The 26,340-nt window shown below is 45.0% G+C and overlaps 1 protein-coding gene across 2 annotated transcripts in view; it reads left to right on the top strand.

Annotated features, from left to right (window-relative positions):
- LOC310962633 (plexin-B2-like) overlaps positions 1-26,340 on the top strand; it is a 206,440-nt gene that overhangs the window by 51,034 nt on the left and 129,066 nt on the right. The window contains exon 2 of one of the 2 annotated variants that reach the window (XM_083935140.1): positions 19,073-19,126. The exons of the other annotated variant lie outside the window; for it this stretch is intronic. The gene's annotated coding sequence lies outside the window, so the exon portion shown is untranslated. The remainder of the gene's footprint in view (positions 1-19,072; positions 19,127-26,340) is intronic. 2 annotated transcript variants of the gene reach the window in all.

The raw sequence follows: 26,340 nt of genomic DNA, 5'->3' as shown, positions 1-26,340 counted from the left end.
TTATCTCATTTTGTCAAACTCTGTTGCTGCTGTAACAAAAGAATTTCCCCGTCTGCGGGAAATTAAAGGTTTTCTGATTCTGATTCTGATCGGCTCCAGCCCCGTCCACGACCCCGACTAAGGCCAGGCGGTTGAAGATGAATGAATGAATGTTAAATAAGTGAATGATAGAGAAGATAACGAACACACTGTTTCCTACGTGTCACAGTCTGTAGCTGCAAAGCTGAATTGATTTGTTGTTTTTGATTAATCTCCAATTATTTTCACAATAAAACTCTCTGATTTAAGCTTTTAAATGTGAATATCTTCCCGCTTCTTTCCTCCCCCCAAATATTTCCGTTGGAGACCTTTTGAGGACGTCATCCTGACCTTTGGGAACCACTTGATCGACGTTTATCCCGGTTTTCTCCCACGTTATAGACCGGAGTGGGACTTTAAAGATGTCCGTCCTCTGTAGCGACCAAAGGGCCCTTTGTGAGATTTGTTGGCAATGAAAACATAAATATCTGATTTTCATCACATTGAACTGCATCAGCACGTTAAGTCAGTGTAAACAACCCAAAGTCAAAGCCCAATGTCGTTATGCTGTCCCAACGGGATTCTGCTGACGGATTATAAAACCATCATAATGATAATAATTCAAGGTTAAGCCGTTGTGTCAACATCCGCAACTTTGCTCACAATCCCTCCGTCGTTGCAGCAGTTTTCTTGCTCGTCTGTGCGTCCACTCCTCCTCCCAGAGTCTGGCCCGTTTATAGTCCAGGACATGGGAAAAGGGAGAGCCCCGTTGATCTCAGAGGAGCGCTGCGTGGCTCTGCTGTGACGTAGTTAATTAAGAACAGACCCAGCTCTCTGTAGCACTCAGGGACGAATGACCTCTGCAGGAGCCTCCTTCCTCCGTCTACATGTCTTTCTGTCATCACGCGGGGTTGGTCGTGGCTGGCGTGGGAAAACGATCGTAATTAAAGGACAATTCTTGGATATTACTTGTGTGTTTGGCTGTTGACTAACACTGTAAATCCAAAGGTTTAACACGATCACAGAAGTTGTAAATGAACATCAAGGTTGATCAAACCAGAAACCAAAAGGCCGACAGTTAAATTATTACACAACCGTCAGTTTAAAGTGTAATTACGGCGCAAAATCGTCCCATGGTCTTTTTTTTCATGTAACAACCTTTAACAGAGAAATCCAGGAGAGTCTAACACTGATTATCAGAGTCCCTACACACACAACAAAGCAGCATCAGCGTAGTTAGTGAAGCCAGAGTTTATTAAAAGAGTGTTTTAAAGACTTACCTACTGGCCCCTGTACCAGCTCCTCTCATAGTAAAGTCCATTACAGTGGAAGGAGCCCATTGATGCTTTGTTGTGTGTGTAGGGACTCTTCTCATGCTGCTGCAGAGGTTTGCTGTTATTTTCAGCAGCATTAGTGGTTAAAAAAGACCTTTGAATGCCTTCACCGTAATGCCTGGTGCTTTGTGCAATGAAGTTATTTCTACCAGTTGTGAACAGATGTTTTGTGTCCGTCTTTGAGATCTGTGTTTTGAGAAAAGTGCGATGACATTTGCATGATGAAGACCAAGTTAATCCCAGAATCATTAAGGAGTACCAAACCGTCCTGCCGACCGTCTGGGTCGACTGTGCTCAGCTCTGAACGCTAGCGTGTCGCTCGCTATCAGAGATTTATTTGAATTTCCAGAACTTGCCTCTGTAGAAGAATCCGGACTTCCCCGTTGGTCACGCTGCTACACACAGGCTCAAACTGTGAGCTGTGAGTTCGGACACTTTTATGCTTTTTTGGTGTTTATTTTCGAAGTTAACCCCTTAAAGCTAATGTTAGCATGCTGTGCAGCTAACGCGGCTAGCTTCCTTATAGACGTGTTTTCAGCTGCTGAGGTCACTTATTCCAATATGGTAAGGGATGTAACATTTCCTGGCACGCAGCATAAACTGCTAACCAATCACAGCAGAGCAGACCAGCCGACCAATCAGGGCACACTGGGCTTTTTTGGGGGGGGGGGGGGGGGCACACAGACGTGCTGCATGGGTGCTGCGGCAATGGAAAATGAGAATATAATGTGTTTTCTAAAGATCAAAGCATGTAAACGTGTTGTAGTTGACCCAGAAAATGCAAATATGAGCCTGAACAGTAGAATAATAGTGCATCTTAAATCGTGTTTCAGCGACGGAGAGAAACCGTGCTTAGATTTAAGGCAGGATTAGCATTTCAGCTCCTGGTTTGCATCATTTCTTTTTACTTGTGTGATGGATTTGTGCCGTAACGAACACACACAGAGCACATTTCTGTCTTTGTTTTCCATCCTGCAGCTCCTAACCTCTGCTGACTCACTCCAGCCTTCTTACTCAGACTTTATTGTCTTCTCTGTCCGACTGTTCTGGGATTTGCTCTTTGTTTCCTCGATGCTGCGGTCGGACGCGTCGGTGTGGTCGGACCTCACGTTTTTCCCGACACACCTTCTCATTCCTGCTTTCATGCATGAAAGAGAGAGTCTCGTTTCTCCTCCTCTGGATACGACTGAGCTCATTCTTTCTTTCTTCCTTTGCATGAAAGAAACCAGTCTTTGTTTTCGACATTGGCATGCAACTAACTGTGTGCCAGTGACTCTCGGTTCAGTGGCATGTTGGATTTTCAAAGAGACGGAGCTCTTCCAGGAGTTTCCCATTGATCTGAAGAGGCTTAGCAGCGATCTGCTCCGTGGAAACTAATCACACGGAGCTTCTCATTGATCTGGAAGTCTTTAGGTCTCTCTCTTTAGAAGAGTACACCAGGACTTTAAAGAACCCATTCACACCCACATCACAAACCACAGATCTGTTTGTTCTCCATGCTAACAGCGTCGTACTCTTTCCCCAAGTAAACTTCAGAAAAGGTCGGACGAGTCAGGTGTGGTCATTGATTCGGGAGATTCTCAGTGTCGGAGGCTTATTGGAAATACTCTGTTTGGTTTAGTCGAGAGGTGGCGCCTGGGTAGAGGTGGAGAGGTGCCTGAGCGTGCAGGAGGCAGGACGTGACGCAGGTTACACCGTGGTCACGCAGCAGGTTTGCTCATAAACAGCCGAGGAGTTTGCTGTTCCTTGAATTTGTCTGATGATTTCGGGCGTCGGCCCTTACGACAGAAGTTACCGTATGTGGTCGTCTCTCCGGTCGGACATCTTCACCGACATCTTCGCGTAAATCTTCTTCTTCACACTCTGAGGTTTGTTTTCCACATTAAAGGAACGTCATCGCTGTGAATTCTCTGCACAATGAGCTTCACATATCAGAACAGACTTTGTACAGGGGAGCTTGCAGTAGGGCTTCGGAGCTTCAGGACTACTACAAAGTGATTATTGGGATATTTGTTTGGCGGCGGTGAGCAGGTGGACGGCACAACGCTGCAACGGCAAGCGGACATCCTCTGCTCAGAGCACCGTGGAGAATTTCAGCCTGCGTGCACGTTCTTTAAACCTAACACTGTTTCAACGTAGCAGCTAATGTTTGTAGCAGTCCGAGCAACAAGTTAACGGACTGCTGAGTTGCTCCTACAGCTCTTTGTTGCACACACAGCCCCAGCATGAAGAGCGGAGACAAACACGAGTGTAAATGTTCTGTGCATGTGTGAAAGAGACGATATCTTTGCCTGTGAGTCATTCCTCCAGTGTGTTTTACGAGGCGCTGCCGCCTAAACGTACTACGCCCTTTCAAAATGAAGGGAAGGACTTGCCTGATCTCATCTGAATGCACGCTAATATTACTATAATATAATATAATATGACTCCTCCAGATAGATTCTCATGGTCTCAGCAGATCCATCTGAACTCTGGTTTGGAGATCTTTGGGAAGGGGCGAAAACACTGGTTCCTGATTGGATAAACCATCTGTCTATCACCAACATACGGGCCAAAGCAACCAATCAGATGAGTGAAGCGTGTGACGTGCTAACAGCGTGGAGGCAAAGCTCAGAGAGGAAACAACATGTGGGTAAAGGAGATTTTCCCTTTGTGTTTAACGTGAATTTAGGGATCAAAGGCCCAATTTCAGGAGCCCGGTCCATATTCAACAGAAGGATCCAGAGAACAAAGAGTTAGTGAGCGGCTTGCTCCATAGCTGCTCATCTCATCCGTGGAAGCTTCCATGTTGTTCACACTCAACAGTCTCTTCTGTTTCACTTCAATCCACCAAAGAAACCAACGCTGATTGGTTCGGTCGCTGCTCAATGTTATCCAGATTTTCTCCACCGCACGGTACTGGACTGATCTGAGAGTGAGACACAACGGAGCTCAGAGATCAGGACGATCGTATCGTGATAAGATATATGTACCCAACTTATGTTTGCATGAAGCATCAGAGTCGGTGTCATTTTAGAGTCACAGTTTCAATTATTATTGTCATGACCCAAAGAACCAGGTCAAGGTCCAAGCGTGTGAAATGTGTTTCCTCAGGAGGGGGTCTGGAGTCTCCCTTAGAGAGAGGGGGAGAAGTTCAGCATCCGTGAGGAACTCGGAGTAGAGCCGCTGCTCCTTTGCGTTGAAAGGAGCCAGTTGAGGTGGTTCAGGATCATCTGGTAAGGATGAACCCTGGGCGCCTCCCTAGGGAGGTGTTCCAGGCACGTCCAGCTGGGAGGAGGCCTCGGGGAAGACCCAGGACCAGGTGGAGAGATTAGATCTCCACACTGGCCTGGGAACGCCTCAGGATCCCCCAGTTAGAGCTGGTTAATGTGGCCCGGGAAAGGGAAGTTTGGGGTCCCCTGCTGGAGCTGTTGCCTGACCCCGGATAAGAGGCTGAAGATGAGATGAGTTTCAATCATTGCAAGAATTCTCATTTCCATGTCTTCAGTGCAGTAAATTGCTCCGTGTCCTTGATTTGTCTCGTGATTTGTATCAAACCGTGTTTACGCCCATGAGGAAATCTGCTGTAAACCTTCAACTCAGAACACAACGCGTATGTATTCATGTCAGAAAGATTAAATATTGAGACAAGTCATTAAATTCCAGCTCCTGAGAGGAAGTCAAAGTGCACATCTCCCCTCCTTTGTTAGGTTTTTATCCGTCTTCCCTGGATGATTGGAGCGGCACAATGTGTCATTTCTCAAGGCCGGACTTTCTCTTCTTCGCTCTGGTTTCAGGGTTGAAGGATGAAACTCCGTCCCTCTCTCTTTGAGCCGACTTCTTCTTTTTCAAGTTCACCCCCGGGTGAATCTCCTCTGAATGGTAAAAGAGTCCTCGCGGACACAGAGGACCGTCGATCAATGTTGCAGCAGCGGTTTTTCAGCTGGATCCTTACGAGACAAAGCAAAGAGTGCAGCGTGCCGGGCATGTTTAAATCTGTGTGCATCCCTCATTAAAGGGGATTTTGAGGGTTTTAAATGTGAATTTTGTGTCCTCTCTCCAGCAGCGGGACAGAATTAGCCACAAATGGAGAATTAATAACAGAACAAAGACTTATAATTGTTCTTTTTCATACCAGATACTCAGAAAACATCATACAGCAGCTGCTTTTCTCTGAGTTTCTGGAAGATTAGTGGAAAAAAAAACAACTTCCTTATTGACTAAAACCTCCTGCCTTTGCATTTTTGTTTCTCCTGACGAGACAAAATGTGTGTGTGACTCCCTGTTCAGCAGAAAGCCTCCTGTGTTTATCAATGTCATTACTCATTGGTCACATTTGTCAATAACTGATCTGATTTCCAGTCAAACCCACAGATGTGTGTGTGATTCATGTGTCCTGGCTGTGTTTTGACAGCGTGAGCAGCCACAGTGTGAACGAGGGAGCGGCGTCAGAGTTTTAATTAAGATAAGATAAGTCCGCATTGATCCCCGGGACAGAAAGACGTACAAGAACACCCCGACTTCCTCCGAATCATCACCGACCTCACAATATTTCTCCACTCCGATTGAAATCCTCCTGATTAGAGATCCCCACGTTACTGTTCACACAGACGCTGAATAAAGTGATCCCTTCAACCTCTTGTCCCTGTCGGGGTCACGGGGGGCTGGAGCCGATCCCAGCTGATATCGGGCGTGAGGCGGGGTCCACCCTGGACAGGACGCCAGTCTATCACAGGACACATAGAGACGAACAGAGACAGACAACCATTCACACCTACGGGTGATTTAGAGTCATCAATGAACCCAACACCTGCACGTCTTTGGACTGTGGGAGGAAACCGGAGAACCCGGAGAAAACCCACGCAGACACGGGGACAACATTCAAACTCGAACTAGGAACCCTCTCGCTGTGAGGCGACAGAGCTTACCACCACACCACGGTGCCGCCCCTTAATTAAATGAGAACACCTGAAACATTTTTTTGCCGTTTCTACTGTGAGAAAATCTATTTTTGCTCAAATTAATCTGATAATTGAATAAGGATCATTTCAGTGACGATTTCCCCGCAGAGAACCAGGCTCACATTAAAAACCCTGGCGACTGTGGCTCAATGGAAGAGTGGGTAGTCCTCGATTCGTGAGATTGGCGTTTGATCCCCACCTCCCTCAGTCCACATGTCAAAGTGTCCTTGGGCAAGACACTGAACCCTGAATTGCTCCCTGTGCTGCGCATGGGTGTGTAAATGTGGTGTGAATGGTTACATTAGATTAGATGGTCTGTAGACGTCCACTGCCATCAGTGTGAATGTCTGTGTAAATTGGTGAATGTGACAAACGCTGTGAAAGCGCCTTGAGTAGTCAGAAGACTAGAAAGGCTCTTTATAAGTACAAGTCCATTTACCATAACCTCGAAACTTAAATGATTGTAAAGCATCAAACTTGACTTGTTTCCATCATATGAGAGGAGGAAAAACCAGGACGTTGGATTCAGCTCTCTCCCTCGGAGCCTCAGACTCCCGCGGCGCTCTGAGCGTAAACTTGTTCCAGCATCATAGAGAAATCAATAACACCTCCCCGACTCGCGTAATTCCATTTGTTCCCCGTCTTCTGTGCCGTCTCGTGAGCAGGAGACCTGAGCGTGATGAGCCAGGTCGTTTCGTCAGGGAGCATCACGTCCCTGAACACGGCACCAGTGATCTCTCTGCTCTCATATCGTACGCATTTATAAAACCAGAGCAGTGCAAACTTTTATTGAATCGTTGGTTTTTTGATTGTGTGGTGGTTTGCACTGTCGCCTCACAACAAGAGGGTTCCTGGTTCGAATCCCGGCTGGGAAGTAAACAATAGAAAAAAACTAAGAAAAAATAAAGAAATAAAAAGTAAAACAAATAATAAAAAAAGGAGGAAACATTAGAAAAAAGTAAATGAAAAAAACAAGGAAATAGTAGAAAAACAGGTCAAAGTAAAAAAAAAACATAAAAATAAACCAAAAGTATAAAATCACAAAAAAGTAAGTAAACAATAAAAACAGTAAAAATAAAAATATCAATGTAAACAAAGTGTTCACAGTTTAAAACAGGACTTATTTATGGATATTTCTCAGTTAAGGAAACATTGTTTCTGCACTGGTTAAATATGTTTATATATAAAAATATAAAGATGTGGTTTTTCATATCGGCTCACATCAGCTGAGCGTCGTCGTCATAAACGACTTCCTGCTGCTGCGGAAAACCGCTGAGTTTAGAGACGTGGGACCAAACGACGTGGGCCGTTACACCAAAACAACCCGCTACAAGACTGAAGCTGGAGCTGATGATAGCTGCAGTGTTGCTGATCACACCCCCCCCCCCCCCCCTCTTCTTCTTCTGCTAAAGTGTAAATACGTGTCGGTTAGATTCCAGATCTCTGTCCTCCTCGCCGCGCTGCAGCAGAGCGGTGGCCTCTGCGGTCTCAGTATCCTGGTCCCTGATACCATCTGCTGCCTCAGTTGCATATCATTTGTCTTCTTCCTGCCCGCGCTCGCTCGCTCCGCCCTCGGCTATCTGCAAGATCATATTAAAGAAACTCAGCTAACTAAAGAACATTACTGCCGCACTTTCAGCCTTTCCTGCAACTTCTTCTCTCAGTTATCAGACACGCGGGGAGATACGCGCTGAGACCAGAGGAGGAAGGTTCGAGTGCTGACATCGACCGTCGGTAATGTTTCTTTTCTTTCTTCACATGACGGCTGACTGTCTGATTCTGCACGTGCAGGTAGGATCTGCAGGTGTGTAGTCCGGTTCGTATTGACCAATCACATTTGAGCGCGCTTTGGCCGCATGCAGGTAAACGCAAGTCTGTGAAACGACCAGAATACGATCTCTGAACTCATCCGCTATTGTCAAATGTGGATTCATCAACTCATTTAGTTGTTATTGTTATTTATCAGCAGTTATTTGCATTTGTTACACATTGAATTCACACGTTAGTCCAGACCAGGGGTGGGCAATCCTGGTCCTGCAGAGCCACTGTCCTGCATGTTTTAGGTTTCTCTCTGCTCTAACACACCTGAGTCTAATGATCTGCTCGTTATCAAGCAGCTGAAGCTCGTCACAGTTTGATTCTTGTTAGACTCAGGTGTGTCAGACTCAGGTGTGTTAGACTCAGGTGTGTGAGGGTAGGGAGAAACCTAAAACATGCAGGACAGTGGCTCTCCAGGACCAGAACTGCCCACCCCTTGGTCTATACACAACAGGCTTTAATGTGGTTATTTGGGCGCCTCCCTAGGGAGGTGTTCCAGGCACGTCCAGCTGGGAGGAGGCCTCGGGGAAGACCCAGGACCAGGTGGAGAGATTAGATCTCCACACTGGCCTGGGAACGCCTCAGGATCCCCCAGTTAGAGCTGGTTAATGTGGCCCGGGAAAGGGAAGTTTGGGGTCCCCTGCTGGAGCAGCCGCACCCTCGACCCGACCCCGGATAAGAGGCTGAAGATGAGTGATGAGTGATGTGGTTATCTCATATAGAGCTTGTAAATAAGTGCACCATATCAGTGTCGTGAGGCCGAGCTGAGCTGGTCGTCCTGAATGTGGAAGGGTGAAAAAGAAGTGATGCCCAAACAAAAGCTTTAAGAAGCTAAATGAAGTGTTTTCTTTATTTTCTGAGCCCATAGATGGTTCTGTGTGTTCAACAAAGGGTTGAAAACACAGCGAATCACCAGTTCTTGAGCCTTTTTCTTTAAACCAAGAGCTCCAGTTAGTGCAGGGGGGCCCGACTCTGCTCCTGGAGGGGCCGCTCTCCTGCCTGTTGTAGGTTTCTCCTGCTCTAACCCACCTGAGTCTAACAGTTTTCAGACCTGTGACGAGCTTCAGCTGCTTGATAGTGAGCACGTCATTAGATTCAGGTGTGTTGGAGCAGGGAGAGGAACCTAAACCAGGCAGGACAGTGGCCCTCCAGGAGCAGGATGGGGCTCCCCTGATCTAGTGGCTTCATGAAATACAGAACATGCTTCATGAAGCTTCACGAGGACAAAGTCAAACTACTGTAAATAACACAGTGCACACACCGATGGCAAATAACACAGCACACACGGATGGATGGGGAAGAGCTCATTTAGCATGTGGATGAGAACGCGCTCCATCATTTACCTGAACATGTCCTGCACACTTGCTCCTGTAGTGGGTCATGGGTGAAACTACCACCTGCCAATGATGGGATAGAGTATTTATCTATTTGTTAAATGACCAGAAGAACATCATGATATATATTATAATCGAGCTCTGCTGTTATCTTCATCTGTATGGAAGATTTTGGCCCCGTCGTCCACTCGGATACGTGAAATTTGCATTCTGACGCTGGAAAGCTGCTGTTAGCAACGAGAACGAAGCACCGCGTTTGGCTTCAAGCTCTGCTGTGTGTGTGTGTGTGTGTGTGTGTGTGTGTGTGTGTGTGTGTGTGTGTGTGTGTGTGTGTGTGTGTGTGTGTGTGTGTGTGTGTGTGTGTGTGTGTGTGTGTGTGTGTGTGTGTGTGTGTGTGTGTGTGTGTGTGTGTGTGTGTGTGTGTGTGTGTGTGTGTGTGTGTGTGTGTGTGTGTGTGTGTGTGTGTGGTTTTGCTGAATCAGGTTGAGCTGCTGCTTTTAGAGCTCTTCAAAGGCCTGCCATAAAACCTTTGGATCTTAATCGGATGTTGTTCAGACTCCACATTGTAATTACATCCCAACACATCTCTGTCTACAGAGAGGTGTGTGTGTGTGTGTGTGTGTCTTGTCTTTTTGAAGGTTTATAAGCTGCATGTTATATCAGGTTAACATTGTGTTTGTTTGGGCCATTGAAGTCTGTGTGTTATGATATTTAAACAGATGTGTGTGCGTGTGTGTGTGTGTGTGCGTGCATGTGTATGTACGTGTGTGTGTGTGTGTGTGTGTGTGTGTGTGTGTGTGTGAAGCCTTCATCATGCCACAGTGGATTAAGCACAGTCTGAGCAGTGACACTGAGGCTGTGAAGAGATTCAGAGAGAAAGATAGAGAGAGCCCAGTTTGAGGATGGAGCAGACGGTTTCAGACCGAACAGAGAGACGCACAAAAACTCCGAGGTCTACGGAAAGATCTGGAAACAAAGCCACGCATCGCCATGACGTCATCAATGCGCGTGACGTGTTACGGCGTGATGACGTATAGGCAGCAAGAAGCATTCTCCGAGGCCCAGGTAGTGTGAGTACAAACGGGCCTGGAGGGGGGGACAAGGACCCTAAAGCACGGGGCACGGGACGCACGCACAGTGGGAGTGCGCCCAAAGTAGCGTATTTCACTTGTGTAGAGGTGGATTACGCTGGTTTCACAGTATGTTTGACTGGTCTTCACCTTTAGACCAGTCAGTCAGTTACTTTGCTTGATGAGTTGAGACATTTCAGACTAATTAAAGGCTTAAACGTTAGCCGCTCTGCCCCCTGTTGACTGTTGACCTGTTGAGTCAAGTTAGATGTCTGTCTTTGTGAAAATAGCCCCAGGGCTGCAACTAATAATCCTTTTTTTTAAGAATCTGTCCATGTCAGAAAATATTGGGAATCACATCTTGACTCTTGACGTGTCTGGATCTCTTCACCCGGCAGATAACAAACGTCCGATGATATAAAGCAGAGCCGCTGAGAAGCTGCACTTCAGAGACGCTCACAGATGTGAAGCCGATTCATAACCGGCTGTTTTTCTCGCATCCAATTTGTTCTTTTTTTGCTGCAGAAATTTGACAGTTTCCAAAAAACGTCTGCCATGGTTTTTTTTCTTTCTTTCACCACTTAAAAAAAATTCAGAAGCAAAGAGCGGCTGACGGCTCGGCGGGAAAGAGATTCACCCGAATGTGTGCCAGAGGAGTTCATGCTCACATTTGGATCGAAACACAAAAACAAACTGTCCGTCATCCGTTTTTACAGCTTACGCAAAAACCACATTGAGTCTTGCCAAACCTCATGGAAGAGAATCAATTTGCGGCCCCGGCATTGGAAGGAAGCTTATCGTGCGCGCTCGATCCGAATGTTGCATTGGAGTTAAGGTTGTAAAGCCGAGCTCAGGGCCCGTGTTCACACAGCATTTGATCTTCCCACCAGCAGGACTCCTAAACGGCTGAGAGCATCCTCTTAAAACCTGCTCACAAAGCTGCTGAGACCCACTTCCACTGAGGATTTAGGAGGAGTGTAAACTGTGATTGGCTGTTTTCGGTCTCCGTCCGTTAATTCATGGTGGAAGTGTTGCAGGAGGCTCGTTGCCGTAGCCTCGTGAGAGCATCCTGATCTCTGAGCTCTCGGATCAGTCCGGTAACGAGCGACGGAGAACGTTTGGAGCCGTTTGCCAAGCTGACGTCGAATCAGCGTTGGGTTTGAGTGTCCCACCTGATCTAGACACGTTTTCCGACAGCCGTAGCGCTAATTCTGTTAGCCGCTCGCTAACACTTGTTTCTCTGGATCGTTCTGTTGAATATGGACCGGGCTCCTGAAATTGGGCCTTTGATCCGTAAATTCACGTTAAACACAAACAGAAAATGTTCTTTACCCACATGTTGATTGCTGTCTGAGCTTTGCCTCCACGCTGTTAGCACGTCATAAGAAGATATAAGTTAAGTTCCCTCGTTGTCTACCCTCCTGAGTCCGTCCTGATCTCTGAGCTCCGTTGGTTTTTACTCTCAGATCAGTCTGGTGACGTTTGAGCAGCGACCGAACCAATCAGCGTTGGTTTAGAGGTGAAACGAGAAGAGACTCATCTCATCTCATCTCATCTTCAGCCTCTTATCCGGGGTCAGGTCTTGGGGGCAGCAGCTTCAGCAGGGGACCCCAAACTTCCCTTTCCCGGGCCACATTAACCAGCTCTAACTGGGGGATCCTGAGGCGTTCCCAGGCCAGTGTGGAGATCTAATCTCTCCACCTGGTCCTGGGTCTTCCCCGAGGCCTCCTCCCAGCTGGACGTGCCTGGAACACCTCCCTAGGGAGGCGCCCAGGGTTCATCCTTACCAGATGATCCTGAACTGTTCAGTGTAAACAACATGGAGGCTTCCACGGATGAGATGAGCATCTATGGAGCAAGCCACTGACTAACTCTTTGTTCTCTGGATCCTTCTGTTGAATATGGACTGGGCTCCTGAAATTGGGCCTTTGATCCGTAAATTCACGTTAAACACAAAGGGAAAATGTCCTTTACCCACATGTTGTTTCCTTTCTGAGCTTTGCCTCCACGCTGTTAGCACGTCACACGCTTCAGCGATCTGATTGGTTGATTTGGCCCGTGTGTTGGTGACAGACAGATGGTTTATCCTATCAGCAACCAGTGTTTTCGCCCCTTCCCAAAGATCTTTAACCAGAGTCCAGATGGATCTGCTGAGACCATGAGACTGAATCCATCTGGAGGAGTCAGGTTAATGCTCGTATCCAAACAAAGAGTTTAAATCAACGCAAACAAAAAGTAATACATGCTGCTGACTAGTCACGTGTATGTGCAGCCTCCCCACCAGTAGTTTTTCCATCACCCTGCTGACAGACAGACAAACAAACTGCACTGAAAGCATGAGTGATGACAGAGACAGTGTTGGACCACACGCTGACACGGCTATTATTTTTAGAACCAGGTTTAAATCGGTCCTCCATCCCAACCGATTGAGCGGCGACTCTGCCGGTTTTGCAGCAGTGTGATGCTCGTTCAAACATTACCTAAGAGTACAGTGTTGTTTCATAATGTTTCATCATTAGCTGCACATTGCGATGCGGCTCTTACCTCGACCTGGCAGCCGCCCGCCGCCTCTGTGCAGCTCAATGAGGCAGCAGCTCCGCGTGAATCATTAAAGGCAGAGGAGGCTCAGCTGCACAGCCTTCAGCTCGCTGCACCGCCCCGCTCTCATAGCTGGCATTTCTCAGATAAGAAGCAGCCAGCAAAACTGATTTACAAGGCTCCTCTCCTCCCTCTGTGTGTGAGCCTGTGTGTGTGTGTCTGTGTGATCCTGTGTGTGTGTGTTGATTTAAATGACTCAAAGTGTAATAAACCCTCATGAAATACTCCACCAGCAGAAACACATCAACCTGCAAATCACATCACAGCATTTCAATGCTCGTTCTGCATCTGTCACACAGCAGAGGTGTGTGTGTGTGTGTGTGTGTGTGTTTACAGTTTGCACATGTCGAGGCTTTCTCCGTATATTTCCCCCTTCATCCTCCTCTTCCAGGATGTGTTTTATGTTCCTGTTCTTTCAGCCGGAGCATCCATGTTTACTTCCCTCCCTTCTCTTAACTATGTCGTACTTCTCAGCAACAGTCATTTGATACGAGCGTCGATGTGCGAGGGGGGGAGGGGGAATTCCAAGAATGCAGGCGTTAACTCCTTCTCTTATTGGATTTCCAGCCACCAGGGCTTTTCTTAAGACCAGCGTTTTCCAGAGCATCCTCAAAGAGAAACCGAACACCGAGCTGGAGAGCGTCCATTTACCTCCTGTGGGTTGAAACCGGTGACGTCACAGTTCACTGGACACACCCTGAGTGCTAGAGGTGCGCCGGGCGCCATCCAAGTCTGTGATTGTTTAATTACCGTGTTTTCCGCACTACAAGTTGCACCTAAAAACCTTCAAATGTCTCAAAAGCCGACAGTGCTCCTTATAACCCGGTGCTCCTTATATATGGACCAATATTGAGCCACAACAGGTCTCCAACTACGGTGAGCAGCCGCCGACTCTATTTTCCCCCGTAGAAGAAGTAACGCGCGGTGCATGTTGAGATATACGACTGCGTGAAGCGTGCCGTTTCATTTCCATGTGTGTGTTTGTGTAAAGAGCCCAAAATGGCTCCTGTTAAGAGACACGCTTACGATGCAGAGTTTACACTCAAGGCCATTAGTCACGCAGTAGAACACGGGAATAGAGCAGCAGCCAGAGAGTTTAACATCAACCAATCAATGGTGCCGAAGTGGAGGAAGCAACAAGACGACCTCCCCTGACTGCTTTGTTGACGTTCCCTTTAGCGCAGCTCCATCTAATGGATGCAGAACGTAACCCCAGCCTCCACTGTAGCGTCTATTTTATGCGATTTATAATGCGGTATATAAATACGGTACTTACTCTTACTTAAAGCTGCTGCTCATGGTGCATAAATAGGAACACACTGTGTCTTTCAATGGGGACAGTGACACACTGCCTGATGCAAAATGATTCTCTGTCTCTGCCACATTTACAGAATGTAATGAATATTTTCCGTAAGGATGGATTGATGCACAAACCTTCAACAAATCCGCTATCTACCCAACCGATCGACGGGATTAACTGTGGTTCCAACTGCAATCCACTGCAGCAATGTGAGGATTCGGCAGCAGCAATAAGGCTGTTCAGTCTGACCTAACACCCTTTCAAAATAAGATTTCCGGGTCCAAGCGCTCCGATGAAACAAAACAGACAACAACGGCCGAACATGTGAACAATCAGGATCACCTCTTTGGTCAGTTAGACATCTTTTTCATCCATAAGAAAGAGGTAAAAGGACATTCGTTGTTTTTTAAAAGCTGGGGGCAAGTGTGGCTCAGTTGGTAGAGTGAGTCGGCCAATGTCCGAAAGCCCTGCCCTACTTGTGTCATGGTCGTTGTGTCCTTGGGCAAGACACTTCACCCACCTTGCCTCGTGTGAATGTGAGTGACTGCCGTATGTTTGAGGAGGTGGTCGAAGAGGCGGTAGGCGCTGATTGGCTGCCACGCTTCCAGGGCAGCTGTGACTACTGTCATAGATTACCACCACCCTGTGTGTCTGTGTGAATGAATGTTAAGCGCCTTGAGCACTGAGAAAGATGCTATATAAATCAAATCCATAATAATAAACTCAGATATGTTCAAACAACGGGGAACACGGCACTGCGGCGTTGTAGAAATACGAGGCTCGGAACGTCTCGGACCTGGAAATCACATTTTGAAAGGTCGTTAAGTCACATCTTAACAGCCAGATAGGATGTTAATGATGACCAGCTGTGTGTTGGAGGAGCGCCACCTACTGTACGGGAGGAAGAGTTACCCCCCTCTCATGTATACATGGGGAACTTCAATAATTGGAATATTCCCCTAACCAGGGTAAGGCCATTTCAACTGGTGACTATAGTGACTTGTAGCTAAGCAAAGTTTGTTTAGCTAACAGGCTAACCAAGCGCTCCCATGAGCAGCGGTGTTGACCACATGCAGAAAGAGTCGATGTGCTTCCATCCCCTCCTCTATGTGGGAAAACCATGATAAACAACATATTACTCATAGCAGAGTGGTGTTTACAGACTTTCAAAGGTGTCTGGAGTGGGACAATCAGCAGTGAGGGATGTTTCAGAAGCAGCAATTGCTAGGAGCAGTTTTAAAATGTAGAGTGAATTTAAGGGTGCTTTTCCGTAAAGCCTGCACGGACCCGTACAGCTGCATCCATCATCTAAATGGCTGTCACACCATTAGCCGACGGGCTCTCAGATTGATAGTCGACTTATCTTTTACAGGCGAAAGATGCATCATAAAATCATTAAATCTGCAGGAACGAACAGTGTGCTTACACACCTCGGGCTCGTCTCTGGGGGGGGTTACAAAGTTTTGGCAAGGTTTTCCAAAGGGGGCGTTTGAGGAGTGGAGGAGACAAAGTTCACGGTGCATTACATGAAATCACGACAGTAAGAGAGATAGAGTCTCGGAGAGATAATCATCCTGTCCGCACTCTTTGATTAAGGGGAGAAATTACCGTCACAGCGGCTCAATTGCTGTGATTCATCTGTAAATGGAAAAAGCCTTTCTGTACGGAGAAAAACACACTTCCTGTTACTTTAAAGATTGTTCCTCAGTGACCCACTAATAAGGTATAGAAACATGAACAGGTGCCGCTCTGGAATACCTGAGAGTTGATTAAATCCTAAGGACACTCTGTGCTGCGGTACAATTAACATTAACATCGGGCGTGAGGCGGGGTCCACCCTGGACAGGACGCCAGTCTATCACAGGACACATAGAGACGAACAGAGACAGACAACCATTCACACCTACGGGTGATTTAGAGTCATCAATGAACCCAACACCTGCACGTCTTTGGACTGTGGGAGGAAACCGGAGAACCCGGAGAAAACCCACGCAGACACGGGGACAACATGCAAACTCCACACAGAAGGGCCCCAGCCGGGATGCGAACCTGTAACCTTCTCACTGTGAGGCGACAGTGCTAATCACTACACCACCGTGACGCTTAATGGACACTTATAACAGGATAAAATGGCTGCACCATTAAAAACCATGTTGGTAACTGTGACGGTGATCCTCCTGCTACACTGTGGAGCTAAGTGTCCTGACTGTGATTCATCTCTAAATGGAAAAAGCCTTTCTGTTATGGAGAAAAACACACTTCTCGTTACTTTAAAGATTGTTTCCCAGTGACCCACTAATAAGAAACATGAACAGGTGCCGCTCTGGAATACCTGAGAGTTGATTAAATCCTAAGGACACTCTGTGCTGCGGTACAGATGCTTGTGTTCACCGCTGGATCGATCGGCAGATGCTCGGACTGACGCATAATATCCAGTTAATGAAAGAGCGAACGTGTTAAAAAGCCTTCCAACCATCCCTTCTTCCCTTTATAATAAGTGTCTGGGCTCTGTGAGGGGAACAAAATGTTCCGACGATTGATTCACATCACACTTTTGCTTTGTGGTGGTTCATTAGAGCGGCACATCACGGCGTCGGGATGAAAGAAACCCCCATTTTTAAAAGGGGAGAAAGTAGAACAAACTGCTCCGTCAGGTCGACGAGTGAGGGGAGAGAGTCCCCGCTGTGCTGCAGGTCGAATGGAGGTTTTTTATTGGTTGTGTTTGAAATCGTTCCCTCATTCACTCGCTCACTATCCCCTATATAGTGTTTATTAAAAAGTGCACTATATACTGTAGAGAATGACCAAACTGGAATTGTCTATCAATGGTTGCGTCAGTAGCTACGCTCAGTATATGTGTGACGGAAGCATCATGTAAACAAACGGAGCTTTAAACCCGTTTTACAGTCTGTTTATGAAACGAACCACACATTTAACGCTAATTTCGACGTTAAATCCCAAATAAATTGTTAACATTTCAACGGTTTTAAAGTGTGTTTTGTTCACTATGGTTGTGTGTCCCAATTGCGAGCTGTTAAAGCCCACGGCTAATCACGAGCGAGGTACCAGTTAGCTCGTGAGTAACAGTTCTTGCAGTTAGCTCTCAGCTACATGGCTACCGTTAGCACCTCTTCTGCTCCTTCTTCTCCTCCAGTAAAACACATTGCATCGTGCTATACGGGAGAACAAGGTAGTGTACATTGTTTGTTTTTCATGCATGTAGCACGCAACAGGAGATGCTAGGTGTGTAAATGCCCTGTGTGGTTAGCTTCGGGGATAACTTTCCTCTTTTTAATTGGAAAGACACATGGACTTGGCTCAGGTCTTGAGGAAGTTGTAGCATTTATTAATCGACAATAAACTGTACACGTGCTGTTCTGCAACCTTACCACTAACTAAGTAACTTCATACCCTCCGTCACACACACTCGCTCTTTCAACACCGTGATACTGCCTACAATGCTGGTATCAGAATCCGACAGTACGCAAGACTGCATCGATCCAATACCGTACGTAATTTACACCCTGTAGGCCTACTGATATTGGATCAGTACCTCGTTATCAGCCAACACGCAAGTTTGGGTTTTGGTATCGTGAAGGAAATAGTTAAATCTGAGTAATTTTTTTTACGTGATGGCCATCTAAATCAAATACTGATCATTTATTTATATACCTGTTTCATTTACACTGTTCTGCTGTAGACTGTATAAAAACATGGACATGGTCTCCGTCGAGGTCCGTTCTCTCAAGTTGATCCAACCGTCCTCGCCTACCGGAGTCGCCATTTTGTCAGACTTTGACTCCGCATCGTTTCCTCTTACTAAAAAAGGGCATGTATGTGACGTTGGGGGGAGGGGCATACCTCCATCTGGCTGACGTTTACCTCCGAGGAGAAGTCACTCAAGAGGCCACGCCCCTAATTATTCATAAACTTTAACCTCCAATAAAATACAAACTAGCCTGGTCATGCGAACCTGGAACCTTCTCACTGTGTCGCGACAGTGCTAACCACTACACCGTGGCGCTTAATGGACACTTGTCCCACAGGGAAGAACTCGGTTAAAGTCGCTGCACCATTAAAAACCATGAAATCCGTTGGTAACTGTGATAATGTGACGGTGATCCTCCTGCTACACTGTGGAGTTAAGTGTCCTGACTCATGGATGATTGGCAGCTTTGATTGGTTTGGTCCAGATTACACGGACCACTAAAGTGTGATTAGGCTGAGTCATTGAAAAGAGTTCAAGAGTGTTCCCCCATTAAGTGTAATTAGCATCTATCTGCGTTCGGCATGTGTGTGTGTGTGTGTGTGTGTGTGGGCGCCGTCTCCTCTAAAGTTCACTTGTCGTTTCCTCAGTGTTCAGCGGCGTCTCTGCATAATTAACCTTCTTTTAAGCGGCAGTTTGAAGCTCATGACTTCAGTGTTTTGAACGTTATGAAACACTCGTCGAACCCTCACGGGAGGATTTCACCCGACGGCGACGGTTTTAAATGTTCCCGTCATCGTCAGCTCCGCATGAGAGTCGTGTCTGTTCCCTGTCAGGATCAATAAAGTTCTCAGTACTGCTGTGCGTCACCTGTGAGGATGACGTTTAAATAAAGTCTTAACGGGAGAAAACAAACTGCAAACTAATAAATGTGACTTCTGTGTTTTTGTGCAGGAGGACTGACGTGGTCCATGTCATCAGGGTTCAGCAGGACCCAACACTGAACAGGTGAGAGAGGAATACTTTACTTTACTTTACTCTACTGTACTCTACTGTACTCTACTTTACTTTACTCTACTTTACCTTATTTACCTTTACTTTACTCTGCTTTACTCTACTTTACTCTACTTTACCGTATTTACCTTTACTTTACTTAACTCTACTTTACTCTACTTTACTTTACTCTACTTTACTTTACTCTACTTTACTTTACTTTACTTTACTTTACTCTACTCTACTCTACTTTACTCTACTTTACTCTGCTCTACTTTACTTTACTTTACTTTACTCTACTTTACTCTACTCTACTCTGCTCTACTTTACTTTACTTTACTTTACTTTACTCTACTTTACTCTACTTTACTCTACTTTACTTTACTTTACTTTACTTTACTTTACTTTACTCTACTTTACTCTACTTTACCTTATTTACCTTTACTTTACTCTACTTTACTTTACTCTACTTTACTCTACTTTACTTTACTTTACTCTACTTTACTCTGCTTTACTCTACTTTACTTTACTCTACTTTACTCTACTTTACTCTGCTCTACTTTACTTTACTTTACTTTACTTTACTTTACTCTACTTTACTCTACTTTACCTTATTTACCTTTACTTTACTCTACTTTACTTTACTCTACTTTACTCTACTTTACTTTACTTTACTCTACTTTACTCTGCTTTACTCTACTTTACTTTACTTTACTTTACTCTGCTTTACTCTACTTTACGCTACTTTACTTTACTCTACTTTACTCTACTTTACTTTACTTTACTTTACTTTACTTTACTCTACTTTACTCTACTTTACTCTACTTTACCTTATTTACCTTTACTTTACTCTACTTTACTTTACTCTACTTTACTCTACTTTACTTTACTTTACTTTACTTTACTTTACTCTACTTTACTCTACTTTACCTTATTTACCTTTACTTTACTTTACTTTACTTTACTTTACTTTACTTTACTCTACTCTACTCTACTTTACTTTACTTTACTTTACTTTACTCTACTTTACTCTACTTTACTTTACTTTACTTTACTTTACTCTACTTTACTTTACTTTACTCTACTTTACTCTACTTTACTCTACTTTACTCTACTTAACTTTACTCTACTTTACTCTACTTAACTTTACTCTACTTTACTTTACTTTACTCTACTCTACTTTACTCTACTTTACTCTACTTTACTCTACTCTACTTTACTCTACTTTACTCTACTTTACTCTACTTTACTCTACTTTACTTTACTCTACTTTACTCTACTTTACTCTACTTTACTCTACTCTACTTTACTTTACTCTACTTTACTCTACTTTACTCTACTCTACTCTACTCTACTTTACTCTACTTTACTCTACTTTACTCTACTCTACTTTACTCTACTTTACTTTACTTTACTCTACTCTACTTTACTCTACTTTACTCTACTCTACTTTACTTTACTTTACTTTACTTTACTCTACTTTACTTTACTTTACTCTACTTTACTTTACTTTACTCTACTTTACTCTACTTTACTTTACTTTACTTTACTCTACTTTACTTTACTCTACTTTACTTTACTCTACTTTACTCTACTCTACTTTACTTTACTTTACTTTACTTAACTTCTCTTTACTTTACTTTACTTTACTTTACTTTACTCTACTTTACTTTACTTTACTTTACTCTTCTTTACTTTACTTGACTTTACTTTACTTTACTCTACTTTACTTTACTCTTCTTTACTTTACTTTACTTTACTTTACTTTACTCTACTTTACTCTACTTTACTTTACTCTACTTTACTTTACTCTACTTTACTTTACTTTACTTTACTTTACTTTACTCTACTTTACTCTACTCTACTCTACTTTACTCTACTTTACTCTACTTTACTTTACTTTACTCTACTTTACTTTACTCTTCTTTACTTTACTTTACTTTACTTTACTTTACTCTACTTTACTCTACTTTACTTTACTCTACTTTACTCTACTTTACTCTTCTCTACTTTACTTTACTCTACTTTACTTTACTCTACTCTACTTAACTCTACTTTACTCTACTTTACTTTACATTACTCTACTTGACTCTACGTGACTTTACTCTACTTTACTCTACTTTACTTTCCATTACTCTACTTTACTCTACTTGACTCTACGTGACTTTACTCTACGCGACTTGACTCTACGTGACTTTACTCTACTTTACTCTACTTTACTTTCCATTACTCTACTTTACTCTACTTGACTCTACGTGACTTTACTCTACGCGACTTGACTCTACGCGACTTTACTCTACGCGACTTTACTCTACGCGACTTGACTCTACGCGACTTTACTCTACGCGACTTGACTCTACGCGACTTTACTCTACGCGACTTGACTCTACGTGACTTTACTCTACGCGACTTGACTCTACGCGACTTGACTCTACGCGACTTTACCTTCTTTTCCTTAACTTTCCTTTATTCTGCTTTGGTTGGTACTTTACTCTAGTCTGGTCTACAACTCTACTTAAGCCTGCTTTCCTCTATTTTACTCTACTCTACTCTGCTCTACTTTACTTTGAACTAAGTAATATTTCATTATGAGACCTGATAATTATGAATCTTGGATAACATTGTATTTTTTTTAGGCAGATATTGTTGAGTTTAATTTCTTTTATCTTAAAGTTCCCATTATTTTCATTTTTGTGACACAGTTCTGTACTTGGACAAACTCAAACTGTGTAACAGTTAAAGCCAGACTGATATTATTGTACCATCATATCCGTAATGGCGTAAATATTTTCCAAAATGAGAATAAAAACCTTTAAATTTAGCAACAACATGGCGTCTCTGCTGTCACCAACTGCTGTATCTGCTCCACTAGTGTTGACGATCTTCACATAACAAACATGTCTCTGTTTTTCATCCGTCCACCTTCTTCTCGTCAGTTTTCTCTTGTGTAACGAGCGTCCCGCCCTCACAGTGTGTTGTGTTACGGTTAAATTCCTCCCCTCAGACAAAGGCCTCCTGCTTCTCCCTCCATCGTCTCCGTCATATAAAAAAAATCCCCATAAAACCACTTCATTAAACCGGAGTTGCTGTGTCGACACGTAGCATCGCAGAGCCGTTACCTAATTATTTGGCCTTTTAAAACACACATAAACGCACGTAATGCCTCTGGTGTGAAGCCCTTGAGTTCATGTGCGAGTGCAAACACACGGGACGCTTTTCAGGGTGATAAAGAGCACGTACAGGAAGCCGAGTCTGATAACACCGCTGATACAGGAAGTAGTTCAGCTGTAATAATAAAGCGTTTATGGAACTGTGCTGATGTTTATCGCAGAGAATCACAGGCTGGGTATTAATGTTTAACAGCATATAACAGTGTTATCATATCTGCTGTTTCCTGCAGTGAGTGTAAACATGTTGGACGGGGAAGTCTCCACGCAGCAGGTTGACCTTGAACTGGAGGAGCTCGTGTTGATGTTCAGTCAATTTGGGCTGAAAATTAAACCTCAATACTTTTTCTTGTATCGACCAAAAATGGCGCTGAACTTCTGGTCAGATTTGTAATCTCATCTCATCTCATCTTCAACCTCATTTCTGAACTGATTTTGAACCTTACGACTCACTTCGGACCAAATTTCCGCCTCATTTGCGGTGCAGTGTACTGACCGACTTCTTCCCACCAGCTGTCGGACGTTTAGAGCGTACTCACATTGTCCTTCCGCACCGCGACCCGTGCTTTAGGGTCCTTGTCCCCCCCTCCAGGCCCGTTTGTACTCACACTACCTGGGCCTCGGCCAATGCTTCTTGCTGCCTATACGTCATCACGCCGTAACACGTCACACGCATTGATCGTGTGTGTGGCTTTGTTTCCAGATCTTTCCGTAGACCTTTGGAGTTTTTGTGCGTCTTGTCGACTGTTTTTGAATCTTTTCATCGACCAAATCTGCAGTAAACACTCCACCTCCGCATCACATCAACGTGAACCTTTCACCGCCATTGTTGTTGTTGTTAAATGTCGCTCGTGCATGTGCAGACGGCTCCGCTAAAGCCCACCTCTTTCAAGCGGGCCGTGGACGGCTCGTATGAGCGGGTGCACTCACACTGCTTAAAGGTACTAGGCTTTAGCTGAAAAACTGGTTTTGGCCCCGGCCAGAAGGACAGTGTGAGTGCGCCCTCAGATGCATTTCTAACATGTCAGAAGTTTTGGTTGTCAGGCTCTCACACACTTGAGTACGAGTTGATTCCCCCACGGTCAGCGCCTTTTTTCTCACCGCAGCTTCACACAGTGGGAAACAGAGCGTCTGAAAGTGTCATGGAGACACGCCAGAGAGGGACAAATCAGACCAGTTCAAGGAACGCCAAGAGACTCGGTTGTTTATGACCAAACTATGAAACGACCACATGACCGCGGTGTAATCAGTGTCACCCCCTACCAGTTTACCAAGACGAGCATTTCCACTTTGTTTCGCCATTTCTTTTTTACTCAAGGCTGGAAAAAACTTTCCGGACGTTAACGCAATGCGCGTGCGGGCTTTACGCTGAATGGAAGAGGGTCGCTCGCAGTCTGTGATCGGCCAAATGCACCAACAACATTTAAGGAGTGTTAAGAGACAATATTTGTTAGATTTTTGTATTGGATCTCATCTCATCTCATCTTCAACCTCTTATCAGGGGTCGGGTCTCGGGGGAGCAGCTTTAGCAGGGGACCCCAAACTTCCCTTTCCCGGGCCACATTAACCAGCTCTAACTGGGGGATCCTGAGGCGTTCCCAGGCCAGTGTGGAGATCTAATCTCTCCACCTGGTCCTGGGTCTTCCCAGAGGCCTCCTCCCAGCTGGACGTGCCTGGAACACCTCCCTAGGGAGGCGCAGATACGGAAACATGCTTCTTAGCTACAAAGGTGAAATAAAGCAGCAACACCACATTAATGTTTACGGTTTTGCTTTGGTCTTCCAAAGAATCCTGATTCAGTAAATTCATATTTATGCCTAAGAAGTGTTTATTTGTGATTCATAATCATAGTTTTGTCAGGTCAGACACAGTTCAGTGCCACTAAACATATATGATGTCACAGCTTATAAAGGTTTATCTATAGTTATATAATATATACAACATCTATATAAAGAAAACATTGTATTCCTATTATTACCTGTGTTCGGGGCGTAGTCGTCCACGGTTAGCGTACCGACAGAGCAGGTCAGAAATACAAGATTAGCCACCGGCAGGGGAAGGCGCTGGGCCGTAGACGTAGAATGTAACCCGTATTTTTTTTAAATCACCTTGAACTCCAAGTTAACAGGTGTTCCCTTCGAACGATTGCCCCCTGTGCAAAAAACCACGTTCTTGATTTCCATGTTATTTTCTGAGAGCCACTTAAAAGGGGGCTGAAGAGCCGCATGAGGCCCAAGAGCTGTGGGTAAATGGACATTTGTTAATATTTGTTGTTTTGTATTATAAACTAAACAATTATTCGAAAAGCATTCAATAAATGATTTAATCATACGACCGAGCCCACTTACATACAGTCCATTAAGACACACGAGTTGGTTTTATACCTTTATTCAAAGCTCAGCTCTCTTGACAAGCCTGAAAGTAGTTATTTGGTTTACTATGAGATTTTTCATTAATTGCCGTCATGTTTTTGTCTCAAAATTGTGATAAAATGTTGGTCTGTGATCAGTTTAAATGGACGTTTGTTAAGATTTGTTTGTTGCTTACTATAAACGAAACAATTACCCAAAAAGCATTCAATAAGTGGCTTAATCATACGACCGAGCCCACTTACATAAAGTCCATTTAGGGCGCACTCACACTGTCCTTTTGCACCAGGCCAAAACAGGTTTTTCAGGTCAAGCCTAGTGCGTTTGACCAGTGTGAGTGCAACCGTACCGCGCATAACTGCGGCCAGCTTGCCGTCCACGGCCCGTCTGACAGAGGTGGGCTTTTGTAGAGCCTGTTTGCACGTGTACGAGCACGAGCGTGCGCATGTGTACGAGCAGGGAACGAGGCCTACGGCGGTTCTGAGGTCATTTCCTGTGCGGCTGTTGGGACATAGAAAAAAGAAGGAGGGACCATGCGCGGACATTTAACAACAACAACAACAATGGCGGTGACAGGTTCACGTTGGTGTGATGCGGAGGTGGAGTGTTTACTGCAGATTTGGTCGATGAAAAGATTCAAAAACAGTCGACAAGACGCACAAAAACGCCGAGGTCTACGGAAAGATCTGGAAACAAAGCCACGCATCGCCATGACGTCATCAATGCGTGTGACGTGTTACGGCGTGATGACGTATAGGCAGCAAGAAGCATTCTCCGAGGTCCAGGTAGTGTGAGTACAAACGGGCCTGGAGGGGGGGACAAGGACCCTAAAGCCCGGGGCGCGGTGCGGAAGGACAGTGTGAGTGCACCCTAATACACACGAGTTGAAATGTTATTTTCCTTGCAGCCCACTTCAATTCTATAAATCTAGTTTATTTTTCTTACTCGAGAAACACATTTCTCCTGCGTTCCTGTGGGAGGTGTGCAGGAAAACGCTGATTTATTTTGTAGGTTCATTGTGTTAGCGTCTCTATTTCTGCGTGGGTTTCTGTGCGTCTCAGAGGGGGAGCTGCAGCTGTGAAGGCTGCCTCAAAAACAACACAAAAAGTGAACCCTGCTCGCACACTAGAGAAGACAGGGACTGTCAATATCATAGTAGTTATACAGCTTCCTGTCCTGCCCCAGAAAAGTCTCGCTCGCAAAGGCACTGACTTCCATCAGGGCGGTGCAATCTTAAATAAAACACAGGTTTCAGACATGCTGAACCCCACAAGCATGTTCACACACACCTCCAATATCCTTTTATTCCCCCGCAGAGCTTTCATGTTTGCACGCGCCTCAATTAACGAAAAAGCTTTCTCATTTTTTCTACGTGCTGCAAATTTCCCCTGCAGGAGCGATTCTGTAGCCGTGAGGCGATGTTGTGTGTATGTTGCATTTAGCAGAGATGGATGAAAGAGATTTGTTGTCGGTTAGACAGAAGTGGGTGAAATCCCGAGAGTCGTCGACTGAGTTCATTTAGGTTCATCGATGGCAGACGGCTCACAGAAGCGACTGGAAGTGACTGTAAACCACAGACTGTATAATAGAGATGGACGTAGCTGCCACTTAAATGCAGCTTTAAGTGGAGTCTCCTCCTGCTGGACATTAGAGAGAATGCAGCTTTAAGTGGAGTCTCCTCCTGCTGGACATT

The sequence above is a fragment of the Echiichthys vipera genome, assembly GCF_963691815.1.
Source record: "Echiichthys vipera genome assembly, chromosome: 20".
In the NCBI taxonomy this organism is placed as follows: Eukaryota; Metazoa; Chordata; class Actinopteri; order Perciformes; family Trachinidae; genus Echiichthys; species Echiichthys vipera.
The sequence above is the reverse complement of the archived record's forward strand: the minus strand, read 5'-3'. Positions and strand labels throughout refer to the sequence as shown.